At 47.9% G+C, this 25,396-nt stretch overlaps 1 protein-coding gene and 1 long non-coding RNA gene across 7 annotated transcripts in view; one reads left to right on the top strand and one right to left on the bottom strand.

The window, feature by feature from the left end:
* Positions 1-22,684, top strand: part of LOC142412991 (uncharacterized) — a 57,449-nt gene extending 34,765 nt beyond the window's left edge. The window contains exons 6-7 of one of the 5 annotated variants that reach the window (XR_012776657.1): positions 21,876-21,970; positions 22,151-22,684. This is a non-coding gene — a long non-coding RNA (uncharacterized LOC142412991). Of the gene's footprint in view, positions 1-8,583; positions 9,132-17,426; positions 17,585-18,144; positions 18,286-18,318; positions 19,971-21,875; positions 21,971-22,150 lie in introns of those variants that run through there. The other 4 variants (XR_012776659.1, XR_012776658.1, XR_012776661.1 and 1 more) reach the window with 4 other exon arrangements.
* Positions 1-25,396, bottom strand: part of ACADM (acyl-CoA dehydrogenase medium chain) — a 769,283-nt gene that overhangs the window by 484,394 nt on the left and 259,493 nt on the right. The window lies entirely within an intron of this gene.

The raw sequence follows: 25,396 nt of genomic DNA, 5'->3' as shown, positions 1-25,396 counted from the left end.
AGCTCCAACTGGGAATGAATATAGAGGGGCAATTACCCACCTAACCGGTCACTTGTGTATACAAATACCCTTTACCGGCACAGGACGCGTCCCTCGGAGTTGTGGGTGTTCAAACAGAAGCTGGCAGATGTGGACGATCTGGCCATTTCTTGTCTCCCAGAGCTCGGTGGGAGCGGCTGGCAGCCCGGCTGCGCCAGCCCTGCTGGGGTCGCGGGCGCTGACCCCTGCCAGGCGGTCCCCTCGCCGCCCTGCGGCCGGGCCGGCCGCCCTGCCCTGCCTCCGTGCCAGCGGACGCTGCCCGCTCGGGGCAGCGCGGCTCCGGGCTCCCCTGGCCGGGCTCCGTAACGCCCGGCCGCAGCCTGGCTACCTGCGTGGCACGGCTGCCAAAAAACCAAAAGAGTTCATTTTCTTGCTAGTTAGTGTGCAATGATCTGGTGCCTCGTGAGCTTAACTTTGCATATCGAGTTTTCCGTAGAGCTCCCGGTACAAGGCATTTAAGCTTCACGTGTACGTGCCTGGATCTCACAAACCACAGGCAAATGTATTTATTAGGACCTAGATTGTCTGCATTTCTAAATGCCCCCTAACTAAGAAAGTTTTCAGAGTATAATTAAAATGCAAAGGCCAGTATTGACTTCTCAATTAAATTCAAGGCCAGGATAGGGAGCAATGGTTTTATTGTAGGCAATGGGGCTTCTCCTGATCGTTTTTGTTCTGAATTGGACATCTGGCTGCAACAACTTTTTTTAAAAAATTGGGGGTTCGGAAATATATTTGTACATTTAAAGTTCATAATATTTTTACAGATAACCTCTTCCTTTTTTATTTTATGCCCGTCTCCTTTTATTTTGAGTGTTTTCTTTGATTTTTGTGTCAAAGAGCTGATAGGTACAGCATGTCTGATAAGATCCAACTGAGATTAAAATAAATTCTGTTTTGTGGTACAGAAGAGAACAGTTTTTACATATCAGATCTCATAAGAGCAGACGAGATGTACGTGTGGTGTGTGCTGAACTCTCATCTACCCTCTCATTATAGCCCCTGGAATGGAAGCCAGGGCTCGGTCCTGATGCTGCAGCGGGCATTGGAAGGCTTTTATTACCGCTTTTAAACACGGAGCCCTTTCTTTTGTCACAAACACCTCCCCGACGCTGAGGAGTCAGAGATGTAATTATCCACGTGAAGTTCTTCCCGACAGTGTGGAATTCCTTGTGAACAACCTCTCCTCTGTCACACCAGGTTTGTTTTGCTCTCTGGGCTTTCCCCGATCCCCTCCCAGCCGGGGCCGGTATTTGAGCTCCCGCGGCGTGGCTGCAGCCGATGGAGAGACGCCCGCGGGCGTGAGCGGACGGTCTTGTCCGAAAACAAGCCTCGGAGGCAGAGTTGCACAGACCTGGCTGCATCAAGCAGTACAGTTTCTTCTTTCTTTCTTAGTATTTCAACATAAAGCCTTGCGATCTTTTTTTTTTTTTTTTTTTTTTTTAATGGGTATGGCATGCTCTGTTTCTGTGCTTGTTTGGCTTTTAAATAGGCGTTGTGGGAAAACATCCCAGATTGTGCCATTGTTCCTCGGTTATATACATTAATTAATATGTTCAATGCCACGCTTTATGTCCTCACCTGTCAGGGGATCAAAATACGTCCGTCCGAGGACGTTCCCTTCTCCTGCAAGGCTGGGGAGAAGGAGTTGGACGAGGGGGAGGAGGGCGGCTGGGCCGTGCAGGAGGAGGTGGGCAGTGGGAGGGGACAGGAAAACATTCAACATGACGTGTACCACTTGTTTTGGTGGTGGGCCTCGAGCAGCTTCTTTCTCCTCCCCACCCCCCAAATCCTTCAATTTCTTGATCAAAAATATTCTTCTTCAATGTCCCCCAAAATAAGGATTTCCACAACTTCTCTTAACTCATTCTTCCGAAGTAGTACATTCGGAGGATTTATTTCCTAATTCTTTCCCCCCAACTCCTCCGCTGGTGACTCGCGTGTTGCTGGCACACCGGCGTTAGCGAGTGGCCGGGTCTGCAGAGCCACGAGCTGGCGTGGAGCAGCGAGCCCCGTGTCCACCCCCGAGCGCTTTGGGGCGAGCTCGCGACTGACCCAGCACTTAGGACGGGGACGTGCGCCCGGAGGAACGCGGGGCGTCATCCAAGATCACCCCTTGAGGGCTGTATTCACGTGTCCTAGCTGGCACGGGACAGCGTGCTCCTCCAGGGCTGAGGAGAGAGAAAAGAAGAGAAAAGCCACCAAAATCTGCCTACTCTTCATCTGGCTTTTGTGTATCACACGGACTGTGGTCATTAGCTCAGGATTACCGGATCTAGCCTCAGAGAACGGAGAAAAAAGTGTTTCCAAGTGTGCGAGTGCACGTGAGGGAGGAGTTCAGGTGGGAGCTAAGCTGAGAGTGAAGAAAGTTATTTCAGTGCGTTCTTGTTGTTAGCTTTGCTTTGGTTGTAGGCTTTTTGACGACTGTAGGTGAAACGGTGTTATGCCACTGCAGCGACTGTAGTGTCTGCCTCCACCCAAATGGCACACCCTACGCATGGGGCAACCTCGCAATCATGTCATCACTGCCACCATCAGAGTGCCTTGAACGAGCTTCAAGGTGGCACCACAGTCACTCAGAAATTACACAGATGTGTTAGATAGTGACATTCATGTCATCCTGACACAAAGGTGACATTAGCATCTAATTATCTTGTAGTCAATTTAACATCAGTCACATCCTGTATATCACGTATCGTACCGCCTTGACTAACTGAATCTCCCGGGGACGTTAAATAAGTTGAGATCGCCAAGAATTCAGGTGATCGAGGAAGCGTTCAGTAAATGCGATAGGCATTGTGGCGCTGAACTGTTTTGAACAGCAGGGCGGTTTGCTGCTGTAAGGGCTGGATAAAGAGGGATGCACATAATGGTGGAAATGAACGGAATGGAAAACGAGAAGCTTGGACTTGGAAGACCAGACAGGGATAGCGTTACGGCTGTCTGGCTTCCAGAGCCACCCAGCGCGCCAGGACCTGGTGTCTGCTGGCGCGGGGCAGAGGAATGGGCGTGCGGGAGGCACGACACAAACCCCAGCTTTGCTGGGAGGAGGATCCTGGTGATTAGCCCAGTGCAATTATAGCTGACCCGACTTAAATCTGTTCAGCTTCTTCCTGTTGTTAGGGCATCACTAATTTCTCATTAGCACCAGCTGCAGCCAGGGTTGTCACGGCATTATTGTGTGAGATGGCGAAACTTGGGTTGTATGAGCAGAGGATAGGGTGATCGTTACTGTCATTACTGAAGACTGATCATTTTATCCAGACATCTGAGACATCACTGAGGTTGGCCAACTAATAGGAGAAAACAGTGAGTAAGGTATTCCACAAAAATTCCAATGTGAGCGAGATAAACGATCCGCATTAAATGATTTGGCCAGTTATGCTGTCCTGAAGTCTTCAAATTCTGCTCTCCTGCGAGATGCTCACTGTCTCCGAAAGGGTGAATTTTACTGAATAATCACAGAATCACAGAATCACAGAATCATATAGGTTGGAAAAGACCTTTAAGATCATCGAGTCCAACCATAAACCTAACACTGCCAAAAACCACCACTACACCATGTCTCTAAGTACCTCATCCAAACGTCCTTTAAATACCTCCAGGGATGGCGACTCAACCACTTCCCTGGGCAGTCTGTTCCAATGCTTGATAACCCTCTCGGTGAAGAAAAATTTCCTAATATCCAGTCTAAATAATAATGCTGAGCTCTTCGGTAAGAGCATGCACAGTACTCTCAAACAATACCGCTGTTGTTGCTGATAAGCCCTCCTGAAGAACAACTGTGATGGTAGGGTTCTGGGAGTCTAGCCACCGGAATGTTTTCCTCTATTTAATTAGATAATAGTCAACATATTTCAGAAATAATGTCTCTCCCTCAAGAACCATTTGTTGTAGGTGTCAAGTTTTCTGTTTCTCAATTACCCTTTTTTCAGAAAGCATTTCTGATTTTGATTGATCTTCAGTTGTTATTAATGTCTTCCTGGCTGTTTTATCCAGAAATGAGAACTATAAATTCGTATCTCTGAATGTAATCATACCTGTGTTACAGGCCTATCACAGAAAACAAAACAAAAAAAGGAACACATCTTTACATCTCAGTATTATTCAAATGAGTTCTTATTTTCCTTTTTTTACGGGTGACCTGGTTTGGGCATAGTTTTCTGCATGTTTATTGTGTAGGTAATCACACCTAAATACCATCTTCTTGCTTAGCACTTAAGGTCACTTAAGGTAATTGCAAAACTTAGTTTTAATGCCGTGGTTAGTAGTGAATTGCATTGGCTACCCAGAGCAGTTGTCCTAACGTTATCAGTCAGCTGCTTAGATATTCACAAGAGAAATCTTATCGTTATTCAAAGAGACAGAAAAACAAACATTAAATGTAATTGCAGTACCGAGCACCAGAGTCATAATCTTTACATGACAGTTAATGCTTTCATTACTTATCAATTCACTTACTATGTTACTCTTTCAAAAAGCTAAGCTTCTAACAAATAGAAGATCTTTCCCTTCTACATATGTAAAGGCAAATGGCAAAGAATATGACTGAATAAGTATACTGAATAATTTTATTTTATATGAATAGTTTTACTAACTCTTGATGGCATCTTTATATATCTTAAATACATTTTGCTTTCAATTTAGAAAAAAGTTTTCATCCATTTCATCCATTTTATCCTTATTTCAACAAACCTCATTAGACTTGGGCAGTTCCTAAAGCACATCCAGTTTCAGAAGCATTCTTAGACCTAATTCGTACAGCTGGGATTCAGTGTGTCGACTCTGATCCAGCAGGATTCCTACGTGCACGATTAGCATTACGTACATGAGCAATCCCGTCTATGTCGACAGTGTTTCTACATGTCGAAAATTAGTCGTGTCCTTCAGTACCCTCCTGACCGTTTTCCTTGAATGCACTTCGTTAAACGCCTGTTTAAATGTTTGGAAGAATCAGGTCTATACGAGAATGAAAGGACAGCAAGGAAGTCACAAAGTCATATTGAAATTTTGATGCTACTTTAATGAGTTTCATGAAGTTCTTGCATGCAGTTGTTTTATGTTTTATGTAGAACCGAGCTGTAGTGGCCATTCCAAACGAGTGTTATCAAAGAGCTGCTGCTATCTGCTTTGCTTAATTACCAAGCTATATCTGATAATGAAAACCTAGGCCCTGATTGATCAGTCTGTACGGACACCTAGAAGCGGCTAGTGGAGAGCACGCAGTGAAGCCGCTTGCTTGGTGTGCTCACAGGCCCCACGTTACCGCTGCAGCGTGGTCGCAGGAGCTGCCTTCAATGCAGTCTAGCTTCTTGCTGAGGAAGTAACGCAAAGAGTGCTTGAAAATGTCGGTTTGATACCTAGAATGAAATTAGATTTGGCCACATTTTCTGCTACCCATTCAGATGTGCATGACTGATAGAGGCAGATAGAAACAAAAAAATACAGTATCTTATCAAGTTGTCTGCCCAGTGCGAAGGGACACAGGTAACCGCTGAGCTTCTCTGTTTCATGCTGGCATCAGAGGAGCTATATCCATAATTTCGCTTTAATTAAACTCGGGGGTTGTTTAATTTGTTCCCTGCAATGGTATTGGAGATGTATCCAACTGCAGGCACAGTACATGCCAACTTTCTTCTGATTCAGTAATTCTTGCTATGCACCTCTACTTAAGCTCTAAAACCAAAACTCTTCAGCAGTCTAAGGCTTTAGCTTATTTTTAAATGATTATAGTGGTGGTAATAAAGCTTTCATGTGGAGTTAGAAGGAGATGAACATTAAAATAGTCAGGTTAAGTGGCACAATAATTGAACATGCTAACAAATGGGGGGAAGCCCTTTTTGTAATAATTTCTTTGCTTTGCATAATATTTGAGTTTAAAGCAAACAGGTTTTGTTCAGTGTGCTGTTGATGTGTGTATACTTGACGTGCCATGTTAATAAAGCACATGAAAATTGAATAATCGGCAGGTTGTCCTCTTAACACACAGGCTTGCCATTACCCAGAGCGCGCACAGCAAATGAAGAGTTCAATAATTCATAAACAGTGCTTTGCGCTTGGCAGAATTGAGGAGGTGAGGGTAGTCCTGCCTTACAAAGCCAGAGCACCCCGAAGTAAAGTCCTTTAGGAAGAACAAACCTTAATCAACAGAAAGTGTCTGGAGCCACTGATCTTTTTGTTTCAGACAGACAGCTCCTCTGTTACCACTTTCCAGACTCAGTTGATCCTTACGGCGCGCGTCGGTCTCTTCAGGCCCAGCATCCTCCCGGCGTGCCAAGGTGTCGTTCCTACGGTCGCTTGTGCTGTGCTCCTGTTGCCCCGTTGCAGGCACTGGGCGATCTGCTCCCCGGCCCCCGCGGGCCCACGCAGGCGGTGGCTCTCTAACTACGTCTGCCCGTTTGCGCGCTCCTTGTGCCCCTCGGTCCGGGGTACCGCGGTGCGTGCAGAGAGGTGACTCGCCGTTTCGAGGGCGGCTCAGAGTTGCTCCCGCAGGAGCAGCAGTGCAGCTCGGGATGGATCCCCGCTGGGACGCGGCCTCGGCAGCCTGCCCGCTGCCGGCTGCCCGCTGCCGGCTGCCCGGGGAGCCGGCACCGCCCCGCCTCGTCCTCCGGCCGTGCCGCCACCGTCAGGACTGCGTAATCATTTTCCCATCTGATTTATGTTTCTGTGCGTTACCTAGCAGTGCAGCTACCTCTCAGCATCTCTGCGTTGCCGTTTCCATCCTCCCCATTACTGTCTGCAGATGCTGAAAGGCACAAACAACTTAGTAAAATCACTCTCTTAGTGCAGGATCCAATGTGTTTCTGTCATTTTTAATACAGCACCCAATTTACAATCTTCAGCACACTTAACGAAGCAGTAAAACGATAACAAATTACCAACCTCATTTATTTTGTTGCATAGTTTGTTTTGTAATTATCGAATGATGGTGGTTGCTGAATGGCAGGGCTGGCTCTTGGGCTCCGTGGGGCGTGTATCTGCTCAGGAGCGGTGAATGCTTCCGATGTGACGCTGGGTGTTCAGTCACCCATGGAGGAAGGCCGTCAAAGCCCTTTGGATGTCTCCAGTTTGAAGGAGGGCCGGCCATGCTGTTTCGTTTCGTGTTGCTTTGGGTGTGCGGGGGGTGCTTTGGGTGACCCCTCGATCACGAAGCCGCTACTGAAGGGCCTGCGGGCCCTGGGTGGCTCTGGCCGGAGCGGCGGCTCTGCGGGGCCGGGCAGCTCCAGTGGCCCCAGGGGCCTGGCCCCTGCAGCTGCCGGCCTCCAGCGGCGATGGCCGCCCCTGCCCCAGCGCTCCAGCAACGCCTCGGGGCTGTGGAGGAGCCGGCGCCCTCCCTCCCCTCCATCCCTCCCCGGGCGGCACGGAGCGGCCTGGGACCCGGCAGGGCCCTGCCCGGCGCCCTTGGCTGGTCCCTCAGCCCGCGGCAGCGCCGCAGCCGGGGCGGCCGAGGGGAAAGAGAAGGCAGCACCGGTAACGCCGCCGCGTGCGCCGCAGGGCGCACGGCACAGCTCCAGTCGCTGCCTACCGAAACAGCTTTGCCGTAACAACCGGCGTCTTCACGGCAGATGGTTGCCGTTTCTCTCCGGGGCTCTGCGTGACACCCTGCTTTCATCAGCTCCTGGGGCCGTGCCTCACCAGCGCCAGCCCTCGGGGCGGGCATGGCCTCTCGCCTGGCCTCTGTGCCATCGCCCACCGCCCGCTCTGCGCGTGGCTCACGGCTTCAAGGACTTAAAATGCTTTTTAAATTGTTAGTACGACTGGGACAATCGTAGCAGCGTAGATGGTGTGCGTTTTTTCCTACCAAAATGGCGCTCAGCGCTACCGAGGCAGCGTGACTTATCAGAGCTATACTTTGTGCGCTGACTTTTAATCTACAGGATTTAAGTACGCCTCTTAATTGCGTGTAAGATTTATGAATGCAGTGTTAAATTGCACGTCTGGGAGGGTTTTTTAAAATAACAAAATGTAAATTGCCAAGCTTTTCTGAAGTTTACAAAATACTTATCTATAGGTCTATCAGTTTCCTACCAAAAGCCAGCCAGCCTTGTGGTACTGATCATCCGTCTGGGCGGGGTACTGCAGGAAAACGTCCAAATTGACAGTTAACGTGGACTGCGCATACTTTCCTAGGCAGAGCTAATGTGGCTTTTCTTCCACTTAGTCAGCCGTTTTTCAGTCTCTGTCTCAGGGAGCTGTGGGGTTTGCTTGAAAACCAAATCCAAGAGGAGCCTGTTGTCCGCAGCCGTACGCTGCTCCACGGTGGTCTGCAGCATCTCCCGCCGACAGGTCTGGGTGTCCACAAGTCCAAAGAAGGCTGAACGCTGCCAGTTTACTGTAATGTAATTTGTAAGAGAATTAAGTTTAAGGCAATCAGGGGAATTTGCTTCTGAATAAGAGCGTCCACACAAAGATGCAAGGAGGTTTAAGTATTCTGCTCTAGATTCACAACTCTTGTTAATTTAGATTAGCTTTTGCCAAGCACCTTCTTGAAGATGAGCACGTTGGCGCAGGGAGGTGTTGAGTTTGCTCTCGTTTTGTCCGTAGGGCATTTGCTGCCAGGAAGAAGTGTCCACTGCTTAACAAGCTCCACATGGCTATCGGAAATATTTCTGCATGGGTGACTGTGGTGCTCGTGTTCCCCTCTCTTCGTGGCGTTGCCTCTTCAGACCAGGTGGCTGCTGGAGGAGGGCATCTCGACGTGGTATTGCCGGCCTCGCCAGCAGGCGCCTGTTAAACAAACGCCCTGCACAGGGGAACCGGTCGCACCCTGCAGCCTCCAAGCCCCCAACACCCTTGTCTACTCACCGACTTGCCGGGTTCGTAACGCCGTGCTTACAGACTGAGAGGAGTATCGCCCCTCCCCGGGACATGGTGCCGAAAGCGGGGCTGCAGAGTCCGTGCCCGTGGTGGGAGGACGGGTGACTCCGAGCACGTCAAAGGGGAGCTCAGGGGCACGCCGAGCTGCCCTGGGCAGGTCCCACCTCTCTGGCCAAGGCCCATCGCGTGAGAGCCGAAGGGAGCCTGTGTCGGCGCCCGTGGGGATCGGCGCTACCGGGGCCAAAGGGGAATCCAGCCGGCCAGTCAAATGGGAAATGCATGAGGAAAAAAGGCACATGTCTTATTTTTAATTGTCATATTTTTTTAATGAGTGTTACTATTGGATTCTTCAGCAAAATGCCTCTCCAGGCTTAATGAAATTTGCAGCCTGGCCATGATTTAAGCCTGGTTTGTAAGTGACGCTAAAGGTTATGTGGTTAAACAGTTGCCGCATCCTGTATATTGCCAATGATAACTGAGACTGTAAAAGAAAATACAAGCAATGCCTGCATTAATCAGCAAATGAATTTGCTCTGCCTGTGCTAATATTGATTTTTTTCCTTCACTTTTTGCAAATCCTGGCTCATGAATTTCCTGGCAAGAGTGCTTGCCAACAAAGAAAATTTTGGTCAAATGTTACAGAATTTTGATGGCATATAAAATGAGGGTTTAGATCCCAGAGTATATTTGCTAGAACCCAGTTCTGGAGTTCATCTTGCCAAGAAAAATATGAAATATGATTTGACTTTCTTGCAAACAGGCAGCAGACAAAATTACTTCCAGGATGTATTCAGTGAATGGCTTAAAACTCCATAAAAGAGAATGCGGTCTCCGAGGCAAAGGCTGTCGAATACTTAGAACAGTTACTTGCTGTATTTTATTTAGCTAACTCCCAGCGCGCATTGTGACCTCGTAGAATTTCACAGCTGGACATAGCTCAGGAGCTTCTGCTGTAATACTCAGTGCTTAAAGTCAAGCTAAAAGAAAATCGTGTTTAATTGTAGCAGTGTTAAGGCCCATCTCCTCCATGGCTGAGTGACCGAAAGGCGATGTGATCAGTGCGTGTCCGAGGGGGATGCATCAGCTGGCTGGTTACCCGTACGTCTCCTCCCTCCCTAAGAGGCCCTACCGACAGTCGCTGCACCGCTGTCTCTCCACGGGCTAGGAGCGGCAGGAACGGGTGGCTTTTGTCTAGGTGTCTAGCACTGTTCAACAGCACCTCTCGAGCACTGCGCAGAGGAGGCTAGTGGTGTTCGCCCCGTCGTTTCCAGATGGGAAAAATGAAGCAACAGAGCTGGCGGCTAGAGGCAGACATGGTCAGGGTCTGAATGAACCTCTGTTGCGTTTGATGTCATCGGAGTTATTTTAATTTTAAGCTAATTTTTTATATTGTCAGACTCAATATCATCAGTGTCGCTACCACGCCTATCTGCAGCAAGGCCATCGCTGCTGCTGACACCGTGGTCATGGTGTCACTGCTGATAATTTAAGTCTGACATTAGAAAGATTAATTTACTATGAAAATGACCCTCTGGAGACTAGTTCAGACACAGGATGAATCATATTTGAAAAATTGGATGTCTCATTGTTTCAGAAGTTCTAATTAACTTTTTTAACCATCAAAAGTAGTGGATACAGATACATCATGGCCGCCCATTTCATTCCAATGGGATGGCTGCAAGGAGTCAAAAACCCCTTTTACTGTTCTGCGGTAAGCGGGACGACGTCTGTGTTGTGCTGGAGCTGAATCAGACTGTTTCCATCTCATGCATTTGCACTGTGAAGGCTGAAAAAATATGTCTTGGATAAATTTGGAGCTAAGTTTTTTTCAAACACTTTTTCATCTTTTTCTGGAAAACGTAGCGATCAAATATTTGTGCAAATCTTTTCCTGCTCTTTGTGAGCTCATGTCAGATACTCGGTCTGATCAAGTGCTCGTAGCTGCATGTGGTGCAAGATAGAGCAGAATCAGAAGAAACAGTAAGTTTTTTGCTAGTACAGGGGTGCATCACATCTAAAGATGTCACTGTTCAGTGTAGGCTGTCTCCAGCCGGAGGGCTATGAAGCAGCTTCCTTCTGAAGAGCATTTGCATGGTGCCCCTGTTATAGCGGGTGGTGATATGGGCAATTAAGAGTAGAAAACTTTTAAAATTTTGCTTTAGAAGTGCACTATTATGAGAATTGCCGGCTCTGCACAGCCCTCCAAAGGTGTACATTCACTGGCTGGTTACTAGAGACTCTGTTTGGGACCTGTGAGAGACTCTGTGAGTCTGGAGAACAGGAGAAATTAAACCAAGCTTATGTTTTAAATCTGTAACTTGCTAAGTTTTCTGATAACTTATCTGCTTTTCTTTTTGTCTGATGTTATTCTCATTTTCCTCACTGTTTCTCCTGATGGCAGCTTTCATCCAATATTCTATAAAATACGATAACACAAAACTCTCAAGACATGAAGGCTATAATACGACCCAGCAGCGACTCTAACTAGGGAATTTCTGCCACTGAAGTATTTTTGTCTTACTATTTTGACCTGTTTTATATGCCCTAGAAGCTTCTTACTTTAGGAAATTTTGTGTCTCAGCTGTGCAGAAAAAGCTGGGATGTCTCTGAGATATGTTTGAGGTGAGCTAATACGCCTGCTTGCGCATGAAAGGTGTAGGAAGAGGAGAATGAGGATATGACACAACCAGCAGCATGAATTCAGTCCAGTGGTCTGCTAGCAGTAGATCAAAAGAAAAGAAAAATGTATTTCCCTCTTTATTTTCTTAGCTTCTGTTTGTGAAGTGGGGTCATGCAATGCCTCCAAAATACCGTTCCTTACATATTTTAAGTCTGAGACTTTGGGTGCTCAGAGCAATTCTGCAGCAGACCTCCAGGGTTTGGTCTACTTTTCTCTGCAGAAAGCCACATGTCTGCATCCTTGGCTCAACGCTGTTGCCTGTCCAAACCATCACCTGAACATTAATAATGGATTCTGAGTAAGCTCTCCAGAGCAGTGATATAACTGTAAGAACCCCCATATTTCCCACGCACTTTCCTCTCTCTGTTCTCTCAGGATCAAAAAGCAGGAGCTCAGCTCAGTGCAATTTGAGTGCCAGCCCGGAGGCGCGTTTATGCAAGGTTGCCGAGGATTTTTCTCCTGGGGACTGCTGAGTTTGGTTTGTAAGAGCTGAGGTTGGTTTTGCAAATCCTCTCGTCCTCTGCGAATCGCCGTATTTGTTGAGGTAAGACAGTAATTGTAAACGGTAATTTCTGGGTTCAGATGCTAGGTGCTAGAAGCAGGTTCCTTTTCTTGGGAGGTCTCTGATGTGAAATCCGTTGTCTGAGGAGGACCGCTGGGATGGGTCTGTGCCTAGCCAGTGTAGCTAGCGTCTCTGCTGCCGAGGAGCTCAAGGGTATACAATTAAAGGAAGCTCTGAGTGCTCTCACCAGGACTGCTCTCCCCCGCCTCGCCTCAGTCCTGCTGCACAGCTGCAGTTCAGACTTCAGGCTCCTGCTCCTTCTCACATCTGTGCTAATCAGCAAGGTACTACCGATGCCAGCGCTGTCAGCCGTGCCTGCAAACTCGCCTCTCCCTGCTGGTTTGGGGCATCGGTGGGATTTTTGTTTCATTTCATATGTAAAAGCTCTGTCTTGAATGTATATGGTTGGAAGCTTCCTGATGGCTCTTGCTTGGAAACTTGGCACTGATGAAGTTGGAGGACAGACAACTCATGCATTAGATTTTGTAGAACAGCTTTCTTGTTTGAAAAGAAAAAAAAAACCCAAAACCTGCATTCACAAAAAAGCATTTGGTAGCATGTGTCAAATCCATCTGCATATGTAAAACATGAAAGGGAGGTGAAAACTGTTATTAAAATGTAAATGCCAAAATTCTGTAATAGATGGGAGATTCAAATGACCTTGTTTCAGCAATAACCAACCATAAGATTCCCAATTTATCTGTCTACGTGTACAATAAATACATCTCATCCAGCAGAGGGGAGCTCTGGCCGACATTTGCGGGCCACCCTGTGCACAGTGCCTGGGCTACTCGCATCCGCTGCTCCAAACCCAGGCTGCGGGCTGGCAGCCAAGAGGTGTCAGTCACCTTCCAGGTTCCTTTGCTTCTATTCACTAATGCAACTCTATTTTGAATGCAGCCTGTCCCTGGCCATCTTCTGTGGAACTTTATCGGAGCTTTGATATGGGTTTGTTAAACAAAGGCGGACCTTTCTAGTCACTGAGCGGCATCATTTAAAAGATGATAGGCTCCTAAAGACCCAGCTAGGTGCCCACTTGCATTTTCTCAGAGCTCACTTTTTCTGGAAATAAGCTTAATTCTTATTAATATCAGTATTTTCATCAACTTCAATTTAAGCTGGGCATCTCGGTAGTTTGAAAGTCTGTCTGAGTGGTTATGAACATGTATTTATACCCCAAACCCTCAGAAGTCAGGCCTCTAAATACTGCCATGGCGGATGACGGCGGTAAGTTCCCGAGTGGATCGTTCATCTCCTAGCGGCTGCCCAGCCTCGGCCGGCTGCCCGGGCCAGCTCTGCACACCGCGCTCGGCGCTGGGAAACAGGGCAGCGCTGCGGCGGCAGGGGAGTGAGGGCTGTCGGGCGCCCGATGCTTGGTGAGGTCTGGAGAAGTTCCTCCTGGGCCGGGAAACGTCACTTGTGTCGCTACCACCTAGACCGAGGAGCTGCCGTAGAAGGTCTTTGATCTTGGCACCCTTTTAAATGTCTTACTGTCAGAATAGCTGCTGCCCATGGGGAGCGCGGGAACCAGGCGCCATACAGCAATAGCAATGCGAGCACTTGGAGCAAAGCTATTAGTGGGCAATGTAATAAGCGAGCGAGCAAATGAATACCTCGGGCCATTTATCATGAGCCAGCTATGCAGGCAGAGCTCTCTGCAGCCCTGTTAAAGAGAAAAATAGCTCCATGACAACTTGTCTATCAGTGTCAAGGAGACTCTCTAATTTACTGACGTCTGGAGATAGCTGCCTCTGGGGGAAGGAAGATCATGGTTATCTACTCGGGCGCCAGCCAGTAAGCAGAGCATGCTGTGCGCTATATTGAACGGTGCTGGTGGCGCTGAGACGGAGGAAGGGCCTTGCCCGGTGCATGCGGTGCCGAACATACCTTTCTCGAAAACGACTCCGGAGATCTGCCCAGATGGTGTACTACATCTATTTCTCCAATGTACCAATTAGCATTTGAGCAGGCAACGTGGATGGTTACTAGCACTTTCTCAGTGGGTCTAGTATTGGGATTTTGCTACTTTCCTTTAAAAAAAATTATTGGCTGCTACTAGCTAGCTGGCAAGTGCAAGATCCAGCACCTGTGTTGCTAGATACTGCCTGAGCAGCGAGCGGCACGGGTGACTGCCGGGCCATCTGCAGCGTGTCACGTCGCTTGCTCCGCTGCGGTGGAGAGGGAAGGGCCGCCTGGAGACAAGGAGCGTAGCGAAGGTGGCTCTCGGATGCCATTCCCTACCCCCTGCCTTTCTGCTGCCACAGCCGGATGCCTCTCTGCAGCTCTGACCCGGGCGGACGACAGCGGTGTGCTGCCCCGCAGAGCCAACCCGGGCCGGAGCAGGCCGACGGCGGCGCCGGCACGGCGCGGCACGCTGCGCTGCCAGGCGTAGGAGGTGTTTCGCTGTCTGCAAGCGGACAAGCGAACATGTTCAAGTGGGGAAAAGAGTGTTTCGGTTTATGTTCACCTTTGATTAAAAGGCTGTTGGGAAGATGTTGTGAGAGGACGGGAATGTACTTCAAAGTTGTTTTGGATTGACAAGTAATGATAGCGTGTTTATAGGTACAGATGGGAGAAAAATCAACCACAAAGGGAACTCAATTTTATTTATCATTAATTTTGACTTGCTTCAGCAGATGTTTGCTGGGAACTGTTTTAACCTGCTTAATTTGTCTCTGTGTAATGGGAAGCAGATAGCCTCAATTAAGAGACTGATTAGTAAGTTCTTTAATGACTTTCAATAGTTTTAGTCATTATTGCTGATACAGGACGCTGAATCCTGGGAGCTGGGATTTAAATATTACGTAAAATCCAAACCGCATCACAGTTATTTGTATACAGTGAATTTGCTACTTGTCTGTTTCCCTTCTTGGCTGTGTGGAAAGCTGCCAGATATTTGCTGCACGTGATCTTAAATTCTGAAGTACGCAAAATGATTTTGAAATGTGTGATGCCACCCACTTACCTATTGGGTAGGGCAGGACGTTCCCTTGGCCCTCCTTCAGTAATTCACTCGGGGAACTGGTTTCGATGAACCTCAGGGAATCGATGGCAGCAGATCCCTGAACAGGAATTTAAGTAAAACGTTAAGACTGACAAGCTGGGGTTTTTCTGATGGTTTGTTTCTTGAAGCACCTCTAGTCAAGAAGTTTACAATAGTCAAACACAAGGCAGCGAAACCTCATGTTAGCGAGTGTGCTTCAAAGGATGTATTACACACGCCTTTCAGATAGCTGGTATGTATACACTCTTTTTTAAATACAATACATACTACTTACATTAACAGGGTAATCGGCAAAACTCCCTGGCTGTCGCATTTATTCTGCATCCCCTAACATTTTTGCCTGCATCACCCCTATTAATCAGTCCTGTCTGGGACTGTCCTTAATGTTTGCAGACAACTCCGGAGCTTCCACAAGCTTCCAGGATTGCTGGGCAGCAATTACCCGTCGCAGACACCCGAGTGGCCAGCCCGCGGGACGGCTTTTCTTCTTCTGCCATGCAGGGAGGTTCAGAAGATGGAGCTGGTTCTAACAGAGCGGGTGTCATTTTTGGTTTTGTGGTGGTGGTGCAAGGGAAGTCCACTGAAGAATGTTACTGGAAGTGCTCGTCTGAAACGTCTCGGGGCCAGCAGACCACCGACGAGCCAAAGAGAGCTTGGAGGTGCCAGCAGCCGTGTGCGCTGGCGCAGCTCTGCTGGCCGGGACCAGCAACGGTGCCAGGGCAGCCGGCACTGCTGGAGCGCAGCAAGGGAATGGTTTTCCTTTTCCTTCAGGAAAAAAACCCATTTTTATCTCTATTTTCTGCTCTGCAAGGAATTCTGAGATGCAAACCTTTTTTCCTTTTTTTTTCCTCTCAAATGAGAATGAAGTAGTTGAGACAGATGTGAAATAAAGTTAAAGAATAATGTTGAAATGAAAGATTAATGTGCTTTCTGGAATGTATATATTCAAAACAGGGTACTTTGATGTTACTGAATTGTTTTTTGGGTTTTTTTTTTCTGCAGCCTAATTTTTTCAAACTTTGCATATTTCCCGTTGTTCATATAAATGATGTTGTGAGCAGAAAAGTTTCAGCAGAAAATTTCCTGACAATGCAGAACATGGGGACGAAGCACTAATATTTTGGTATCTTGCAGTGCTATTTGCTTGTCGGTTTTTTGAGGAACTGACCATGTGCACAGCAACGCGCAGACTGGTGGATGGAAAAGAAGGCAAGTAATCTGGACTGTGCTTGTGTCGGTATTTGTGTCCAAGTTATGGCTGGGATGAAGTGGGCCGTTGGCTGGATTTCCCTCCTCACTGTGCCCCAGCTTGGCTTCAGTTTGTCTGTCTGCAAAAGAAAGGCGTTGCGGTTGTTTTCTTCCTCCTCACAGGTGTGATTCGCGACTCTTGCTCAGGCTAGGATAAATTTGGTGGTAAAAACCGCAAATCATTATTAGGAGGGAGGATGACCCAGTCTGCGTCCCAGAAATCTTGCAATCAAAACCTGTGATGTGAGCGCACCATCATGCAAAGACATGCTGGTAAGCCTCCACTATCAGCCTGCTTTCTGGGGAATTTTCTGTCTTGTCCTTCTTCTCGACATGTTTTTGTGTGCTTATTTTTGTGTTTCTCTGAACAAATCCTGGCAAGTACCATGAAAGCTTTTGCCCCTTGCAGTGAAATAATGGAAGTTTTTTCCATTGCACTATTTTATGAGAGCATAAAATTTCATGACATTTATGGAAGTTTGTGTCATGAAGCAGGTGGCTTGTTAGCCTTTATTTTATTTTACTAGACTCATTTGTACACATATAATGTTAAATCTTTGTCATAACTTTGTGAATTATGCTAAGATATTGTCTGATATTGCTATCTGAGGAACCTGAGGAATCTTTGTTGATGGTGACTCAGCAAGCAGCTATATTTATCTAGCCTAGATTTTGGTGTAGCGTTTAAATGCTCCATATCAGATAGGAGTGATAGGACATGAGAAAGGAGAGCAACCGTGAGGCCAGAGAGAGGCAATCTGCCACCGATGGCTTGCATATAAACGTAGCCAACTAGTTTAGCTTCTCTCTTCAATCTGTTCTTGTTCTACCTAATAACAGGCACGCTGCAAGCCTGAACTAAGTGGGGACAGTATTTCCTTGGTATCTGTAAAATGCCGCGGCAGCTAGCCCGACAGCTATCTTGGTAGGCACGTAGGGAAATAAGGAAGAGAAGTTCAAATGACGCTAGCAGTCGAGACTCTGGATTGCCTTCTAGTCCAGATGTTCCCCCCCGATACTGCTGGGGTGCTGGTTTAGCAGCGGTAAAACCCGGCTGTGCACTTCTCTCTCTGCAGGTTGTACTCAGCATCTGCCAGCAAAGACCTTTTTAAAGATGCTCCACTTTCACCAGCTGGAGGGATTTTTAAAGTTCTGGGACGAAAGGGGGGCTTCTGGCTCCCTTTATGCAGAAGGCAGTTGCCAAGTCATTGTTTGCCATGGCCAGGTGGTTACGGTGAGTGTCCTGCAGTACACTGAAACCTGCATTTATGGCCCCCCTGTACTTACGGCCACCTGCTTTAGGTGGTCACTGGTGTTAATAGCCGATGCAAGCTCATTCCCTGGGAAATGTCCTCTCTTTTGCATAATCCTTCACTCTCTAACAGGCAGCCACCTTCCTGCCCCGCTTCGGCCACCTGTGGGCCTGCCCAGCTGTGTAAAGTGCATTGCAATCAGCATGGCAAGGCGGCTCGAAAGAGGCACCGCTCCGCGCCGGCAGATTACTGTGTAACGTGTTTTCAAGCCATTGACTTTTACATTGCAAACAAAGTCTTTTTATTTGACCTTTTAAATGCTCTGTTGCAAAATGCACAGGAAACGCAGTGACAACATCTATGTGGAAATTACTTTCATGCTGATTTTTGGTGTACTTTGGCCCACTACAGTGGTTACAGAGGTTTCTTTTACTTTATTTTTTTCCTTCTTTCTTTGGGAGGGGGTGGTTCCCTAGGGTGTCCATTATTAACATGTTTAACTCTAATCCATTAATGGCATCCCTGGCTGCATTCCCAGCAGATACATCTCTAAGGCTGGAAGGAGTGACAGGCTTGTCATCTGACAGATGCATGTTCCAGCCCCCCTGCAAGTGTTCCCTGCTGCGCTGCAAGTCCAGCGCGTGGGCTTGGACGAACTTTTCTCCTGGCATCTTATCTAGCACAGCTGATTAACTTTTTACTTTATGCCATCTAGCTTCCCCCGCCTTGTGCTGGCACACAAGCTGGCTGCTGTTTTCTGTCACCGTCCCTGAGCCCTGACTGAGGGAGCTGTTTTACCTGCGTATTACCTGAGCACGTGCCTGCAGCCACAGAGAGATCAGGCTGGGAAGGGCTGGTCCAGCAAAACACTTAAGTGTACGCTTAATATAACTGCTCTGGTGTGTAAAAAGGAGTAAGGTCAAACACTGGATCGGTGCCTTGTTTTGCCTAGGCCACAAGCTGCTGGGGAAGGATTTTGATTCAGCCAGCTGCAAGAGCTCACGTTGTCCTGGCTGCTGCCTGTAGTCTTTGGCCACAGCTTTTCCCCGGGATCTCCAGCGCGGGTTTTCGAACAGTCACCCTGCTCCCGCTGTCCTTGGGACACAAGCGTTGTGAACGTGGCGCCTGCAGACTCGAACACAGCAATCCGCTCCATCACCTGTGAAATGCCAGGCTGGCAAATTAAAGCCAGGGCTTAAAAGGAAAAACTGAGAATAGAGCCAGAACTTTCACATTGCTTGGGACTGTGAGATTTGTGTCTGTTCAGCCCTGGAGCAGTGAGACCCTGGGCACCTTACAAAGGGGAAGGAGGAGGGAAGAAAACTGGAGCAGGCTTTCTGCTAGTGTGTCTTTGGGGATGGAGAAAACCTAGGCTCAGTTCTTTATTTTGGAACAATTTTGTATCCTGATTCTGAACTTTATTCCAGACCAAGACTCTAATTACCTGTTCACAGAGTTACACAACTCCCATCGTCTTTAAAAAATGAATTATTAACTGGGACTAAGAGACACTGACTCTGTAGCCTTCTCGCTCAAGGACTCACTGCAGAGATCCACCTTGAACCGGCAGCGCGGGGCCCTTGGCCGGCTCCCCCGGTCCCAGGCGATGCCGCACCGTCAGGCTCCCTCCTCTTCCGCAGGAGGCAAAGCAGCAATTCCCTCTTCTTTCTGTCTCCGAGCAGTCATTCGTGCGTCATACGATTCTTGTTTCAGCTTCAGTTTTCGTATGTCAGCCTATCTGACCCAGATGTAAGCTCGCTGTGTGATTAGAAAGGTGCCAGGCAGCCCCAGCGCTTGGCCCTCTCTCCCTCCGCCGCGGCCACGTGCCGCTCTGGGCGCGGTTTGGCAGCGGCGGCAGAGCCCCGGCCAGCCGGACCCGCCAGAGCCGGCGCAGCAGCTCAGTGCCCGGGGCGGGCGCAGCACAGATGCTGCTGACTCTCGCTCATCAAAGGCTTATTAACGGGAGCTCAGCCGGGCGCCGGCTGGAGGGGTTCTCTGTGCTCCAGCAGAGCCACAACAGCTGCCAGGAATCTCACTTTTTGGGGATTTTCAAAGAAATATAAACTCAGTTTGAAAAGGAAGGTGCTACTTAACACGATATGACAGATGTATTTACACTAGCAGAATTACATTGTACCTTGTGCTTATTTCCACCAGAGGTGAAAGGAAATTGGAGATCTTGGCCAAGAGATTGGAAGCGTGGCCGCATTGTCTGAGGAGTTATTTTCCCCTCACCATGCTCATCCCAGTTCTCTGGCCAGACCGTAATCTTAATTAGTTGGCTGAGTATAGTCCAGGAACAAACCCTCAGCGTGAAGTTAAGCTGGTATTGCTAAACTCAGGCTTGGTTAGTATCATTGAGTGTGGTAGATGCGTGGCTGCTCAGCGTTAGCTGTAGCACGGCCACGGTGGCAAGCCCGCGCACCCGGGATCTGTTCCTGGTAGGACCCTGAGGGTAAGGACAGCAAAGCGCTTTTTCACCTCGGGCTTTCCGGTAGATTAAGCCTTGGTTTCACAGTTCACTGGTGGAACTTCAGGCAGCAAAATACCTGGTGTTTGGATATTAACTAGGGATTGAACGTTTCAGCTGAGTGCTATTAAAACACTTAAACAGCAGTAAAGTAACATGAGGCATTCTTTTGCCTATAGATATTAATGGCAGAGTGAGACTGACTCCAAGTCTTCGTTAGAACTTCCATTTCTCCCATACACGAATAACATCTACAGCTTCTGTTTCAGTTCTCAGGCAGGAGTTGTGTGCATTTTGCATTTTTTCCAACTATACCAGAAGTCAACCATTCATTGACTTACTAAACCGCGTTATTCCTCCCTGCAAATCTCGCCTCCTTTTGCACCCTTTCGCCAGCATGGCCACAACAGCAGTACCGAGGTTGTTTGCAAGGAACGTGCAGGTGCTGGACTCTGGTTCTGGCCCGGCTGCTGAAGGACCTCGTGGTTCCTACAGCCTCACCGTATCTGGGGCTGTCGTTTGTTTTGTGTTAAGGCTGGCGGTACCACTTGCTCGTGTTTCGTGTTTCATGTTTAGTGGGAACACTGCTTGCACAAAGAGTGCAGCCAAAATTTCTTGAAAGGAATAGTTATTTTGAGGGCCTCCGTTTCCCAAAAAATAACAAATAAATAAAATAATATACTGAGAAATGACATGCTGAAAACGTTGCAAGCTGACCACACGAAGCAGTCAGTCATTTCTGGAAATGTTGACCAGCAATATTTTGGCTTGTTAGGCACATCTCAGTTTACACGTGTCAGCGCTGTATCCAGAAGCCAATATGTGCTTTGATCACTGAGAATTAAGTCAATACATGAATGTGTAGAAAACTCAGCCAAGGGGAAAAATCAGTCCTTACAGCAGCTGTAAAAAGGTGTTGATTTATTTACTTGTATCGTCACTCAGATAACATTGTCACAATCACATTTAATGTATTAAATAGATTGTGGCTGAAAATTACATTTTAGGCAGCTGAGGCAAGTTTTTCTGTTAAAAAAAGTAAAATACGGCAATGACAGGAAAGAAGCTCTGGAAGAAGGAGCCACAGGAGCAGTAAATCTGCAAAACAGAAGGGTAAAGCACACTGTCCAAAACATCTTGTTCGAGATTTATGGTGAACAATAGTTAAGCACTAATGAAACGAGGCACTCAGTCTTTAGCTGACTTCCCTTGTATTTAATGATTCTCATCGGACTACAAGATGAGACCTTAATGATCTTAGTGTGTAGCTAAAAATTCACTTCAGTAATCTATTCTCGCGCCTCTTTCTGTCTGGAAAGCTCGGGAGGAACGCTGCGCTGCGGTGAGGGGAGGAGCTGCTGGCGAAGCCTCGCGACAGACCCGCTCTTAGATGGTTCGAGCTGTGGCGTTGGGCACAGAATGCAGCTTCTGCAGCAGCGAAGCTGGCAGGACTGCAAACAGGGAATTACAGTAATCCCAAATAGATGTTATTAAACCGTGCAACTGCTTTCAGAACAGCAAGGGACCGGGCAAGATTTAATCCAGGAAATGTTTATAAGACAGCAAAAGGTTGTTTCAGTCACACTTTAGTATGTGAGGCTCTTACCTCTCTTTTGACGAGCATAACTCCTTGAGTTTTTGCAGATGTGTAACTTGGGTATAATAATCTCTGGAAATGTGTTTTGAGTAAATGATTATTTCAAGGATAAGAGAAAGAAACCACACCTTCAGTTGTGGTTAGGATTTTGGTTTCGCCAGTGAAAGCTCCTCTTCCTCTGAAACATCATAAACAATCTTTTCAGCTGCAGAAGAGCCTGTCAAGACACGTATGTAACGACGTGAAGCAACAAGTGGAATGGCACACATTGACTGTCCCTCAGGCTGATCTCGTTAAAAGGTACTGCTGACGTACACGTTACAAGTTTTTTTGGAGAGGGTTTTGTTGTAATTGTTACATCAACACCTCCAATCATTATAGCGGAAAAGAGACCCAGAAGGATTGATTTCTTCTGCAGGTTTTGAGTATTCTTATTTTGAGCACTTAACACTGTGAATTTTCTGTCTCTCTGTTTCTCAGTAGGGCCGTTGCCGTGCCTTGTGCACGTTGAATCCCTCCCTGAGTCCAACGGGCCAGCAGCCATGGCAAGAGCTAAGTGTGCGGGCGAGGGCTCTGCTGGTCTGGAGCCAGAGTTAGTATTCCCTCATTTTTTACAGATAATGTTACAGGGAAGTTGAAAGTTATTTTTGTCAGTAGGGAAATGGGATGATAAGGCAATAAAAGTGGTGAAGAGACCTGTTACGAATCGTGGCATAACATACACATGGAATAACCTTATCTAAACATGCCAGAGCTGGTTGTTCTGAGTGGAGGCTGAAGGTCGGGAATAGAATTCAAATCGTTCAGCTGTCCAGGAGTAAAGACCTGCGCCCGGGCCAGCCCTTCAGACCGAAGTGAAAGTACCTTCCCGTGGTGAAGCTGGTGCGACTTTGCTGAAGCCCCACCTCGGCAGTGACGGCTGGACCTAGGCAAGAGCTGCATGGACAGCGGAGAAGTCAGCGCAGGGTGAAACAGGACGGGCGATGTCAGAAAGCAGGAGAAGACAAAGGCATATCTGGTCATTAGCACTATAGTTGTTCTAAAGACCATTTTTTATTTGGGCAAAATTACAAGGATTATTTGTAACAACTGAATGACAGCCTGATAATTCAAATTTGATTTGCTCTGGCAAGAGCATTTATAAGGACACATTAGCAATGGGGAGCTCTCAAAACACGTGTATACGTGTGTGTATAGGATAGCGCCGCAGAGACTGGGCATATGTTCATGGCTACGTGCGAGGCAGCGAATTCCTGCCGTGAGTCCTGGGAACCAGCAGCGCTCTGTCTCCCATTGAGCGGCCTCATCGGCTTTGGGCACATGGGGAACGGCTGTCGGAAGCCTCTGTGGCAGTGCCTTAGCCCCCAGGAAGGAGCCCTGGGTCTGGAAGAGGATGCTGTGAAAGGTCTGCAGTTCCATGCTATTTTTGCTTGTTTATCTGGTCAGCGCCAGCCTATTTTGTGGGCAGCTTGTGCTTGTCTCAAGGTATTTGGATTTGATAATCTGATCAGTGCCAGTCCATTCTTGGCTTCTCTGTCCACCTGCTGACTCCCTAGTGCTACCCTTCTGGTGCTCCATCCATCTGTTAAGAATTTACTTACAAAATGCATTAAAATAAATCACTACGATTTTATGTGCATAGGGATCCTGTTTCCAGCATTTCAAAAATCCTAATAAATAACTGTGTCTGTTAGTATCATAAAGTCTTGTATTTTACCATTAGTAATTTACAGGGAATGCCATGATGCTTAGAAATCAGCCTTTTAACATTCAAATTTGGTGGTTTTCAGAATTCATTTTGTACTTTGTTGTCAGGTAATACAGGTTTTCAGACCAGGTGCATGTGCTGAACACTATTATCAAAGAAATATGTTCAGATACAGAGTACAACAACAGCTTCCATCGGATTATTGCTTGACTGTAAAGAAGATCACAGCTGAGACCTGGGGCAATGGAAATGCTACGGATCCAGACGTTTTTGAGTTTCTGGGCTATTGATTTTTCCATGGGGGAGGACGGGACGACCCTGCAAGGAGAGAATACCATTTTCCATCCTCTGCAGAAGCTGATCTGAGGGTTGTTTGTACCAGCACGAGTCGCGCGATAGCTGGGGGAACCTGAAAAGCCTGATGCCACCAGCCGACGCCGGTCAGGCAGGGCCGTGGGACCAGGCGCTGGCCGGGTCCCTGCCGGCAACGGGGCTGGAGGTCGTGGGGGAAGCAGGTGATGTTCAAACCTCCTTCCTCACCTGCAGTGGAGCTCCCCCGAGCTTCGGGAGCGGCGCCTGACGGGGTGGCCACTGGAGGTGTAGCTCCGTAACCATCAAACTGCTGAGGATACAGGAGAGGAGAAAGACTTGCTGGAGGCCAGGTGGAGACAGGTCGCAGACATGCTGGCATTTGGAAGCTGCTGACAGGCCACGGGGAGGTTTCCCGGCCGAGCGGCTCTGGTCCCCTCGTACCCCTTTGCACGGGTTCCTGCTGCTCATTGCCACCCAGCTTCCAGCCGTTGCCAGGGGACTGGCCCTCAATACAACGTCGTCGATGCCATTTTATCTTCTTGTTGAATGCTTGCGAGCTGTAGTTTATTTAAATGAAGCCTTTATCTGTAACATGTCAGTTAAAGCCATAATGTTATAGGAAAAGAAGGATGGCTTGGCTGATACAGGGATTAAAATCTTTTAACATGATGTCCCAGATAGTGAGTAATGTGACATAAAAAGATTCTAATGCATTCAGCAAAGCCAAACACAGCAAGACCTGAACAAACCCCAGAGGACACCAAGACAACCAACCTAAAATATAGGTCAATGTTTTCAAATTTGGTGTAAGTTCTTTTTGTCTAACTAATCTGTATCTACCAATATATTAATGAGAGGGAGACACAGAAAGCTGACTGCCACTGAAAGGTCCCCAAGGCTGAAAGAAAACAGTCCCAGCTTGTGGCTAATTGTTTTTTTCCTTAAAATTTATTACTCTGGAAGATAAGCAAACGTGGTGTTTATTTGACCTGTGCACCTTGTAGCAGACTCTTTTTCCAAACACTGTTCTTTAAAACAGCGATTAAAATGATAGAAACAGAGAAGAAAATGCTGCTGAAAACACAGCAGTGCAACAACGAAGGAAGGGGATGAACACGGCTTGAAATTACAGCAGTTGCTGCACCAAGATGTTCATCGCCCTTGCCCGTGGCCGTGCAAGACGTGGGCTGAGCTTCCAGCCCTGCTGATTTTCCTCATGGGTCTCATGACATCTGCTGTCTTCTTCCTGAGAGCCCAGCCTGGAAGTGTGGTGCTAAAGGATGGTCTCAGCTTTGCTTTACGAGGTGCCTCTGCCCCATTTTCTGAGGCAGCAGGGCATGGCCACGGGACCCCAGGCTGGTCTGCAGGCAGCCGTCTGCTCCCCTTGCCCATGCCCTGGGCTCGGCTGGCCCCTCGCGCCCGCACGCGTGGCGCGGCATCGGCCTCGACACGGGGCTGTGCCAGGCACGCGGCACGGGGGGTCGCGGCACCGCGGCCGGCACGCCGCCCTTTGCACGTGGGGAGTACGGCGGCCGTTATCAAGTGCTGCGGTTACCCGTGCCTGGTTTACAGCCTTTACATCCCTCACCGAGGTAAGCTGTGATCCTCAGGGAGCCATCAGGATATCTGATTTATGCAAAAGCCTGTAATAAACTTATGACAGTTATTTCTGTAGCTAATGGGAATGTAAAAATTCAGATAACATA

The sequence above is a fragment of the Mycteria americana genome, chromosome 7, assembly GCF_035582795.1.
Source record: "Mycteria americana isolate JAX WOST 10 ecotype Jacksonville Zoo and Gardens chromosome 7, USCA_MyAme_1.0, whole genome shotgun sequence".
NCBI lineage: Eukaryota > Metazoa > Chordata > Aves > Ciconiiformes > Ciconiidae > Mycteria > Mycteria americana.
The sequence above is the reverse complement of the archived record's forward strand: the minus strand, read 5'-3'. Positions and strand labels throughout refer to the sequence as shown.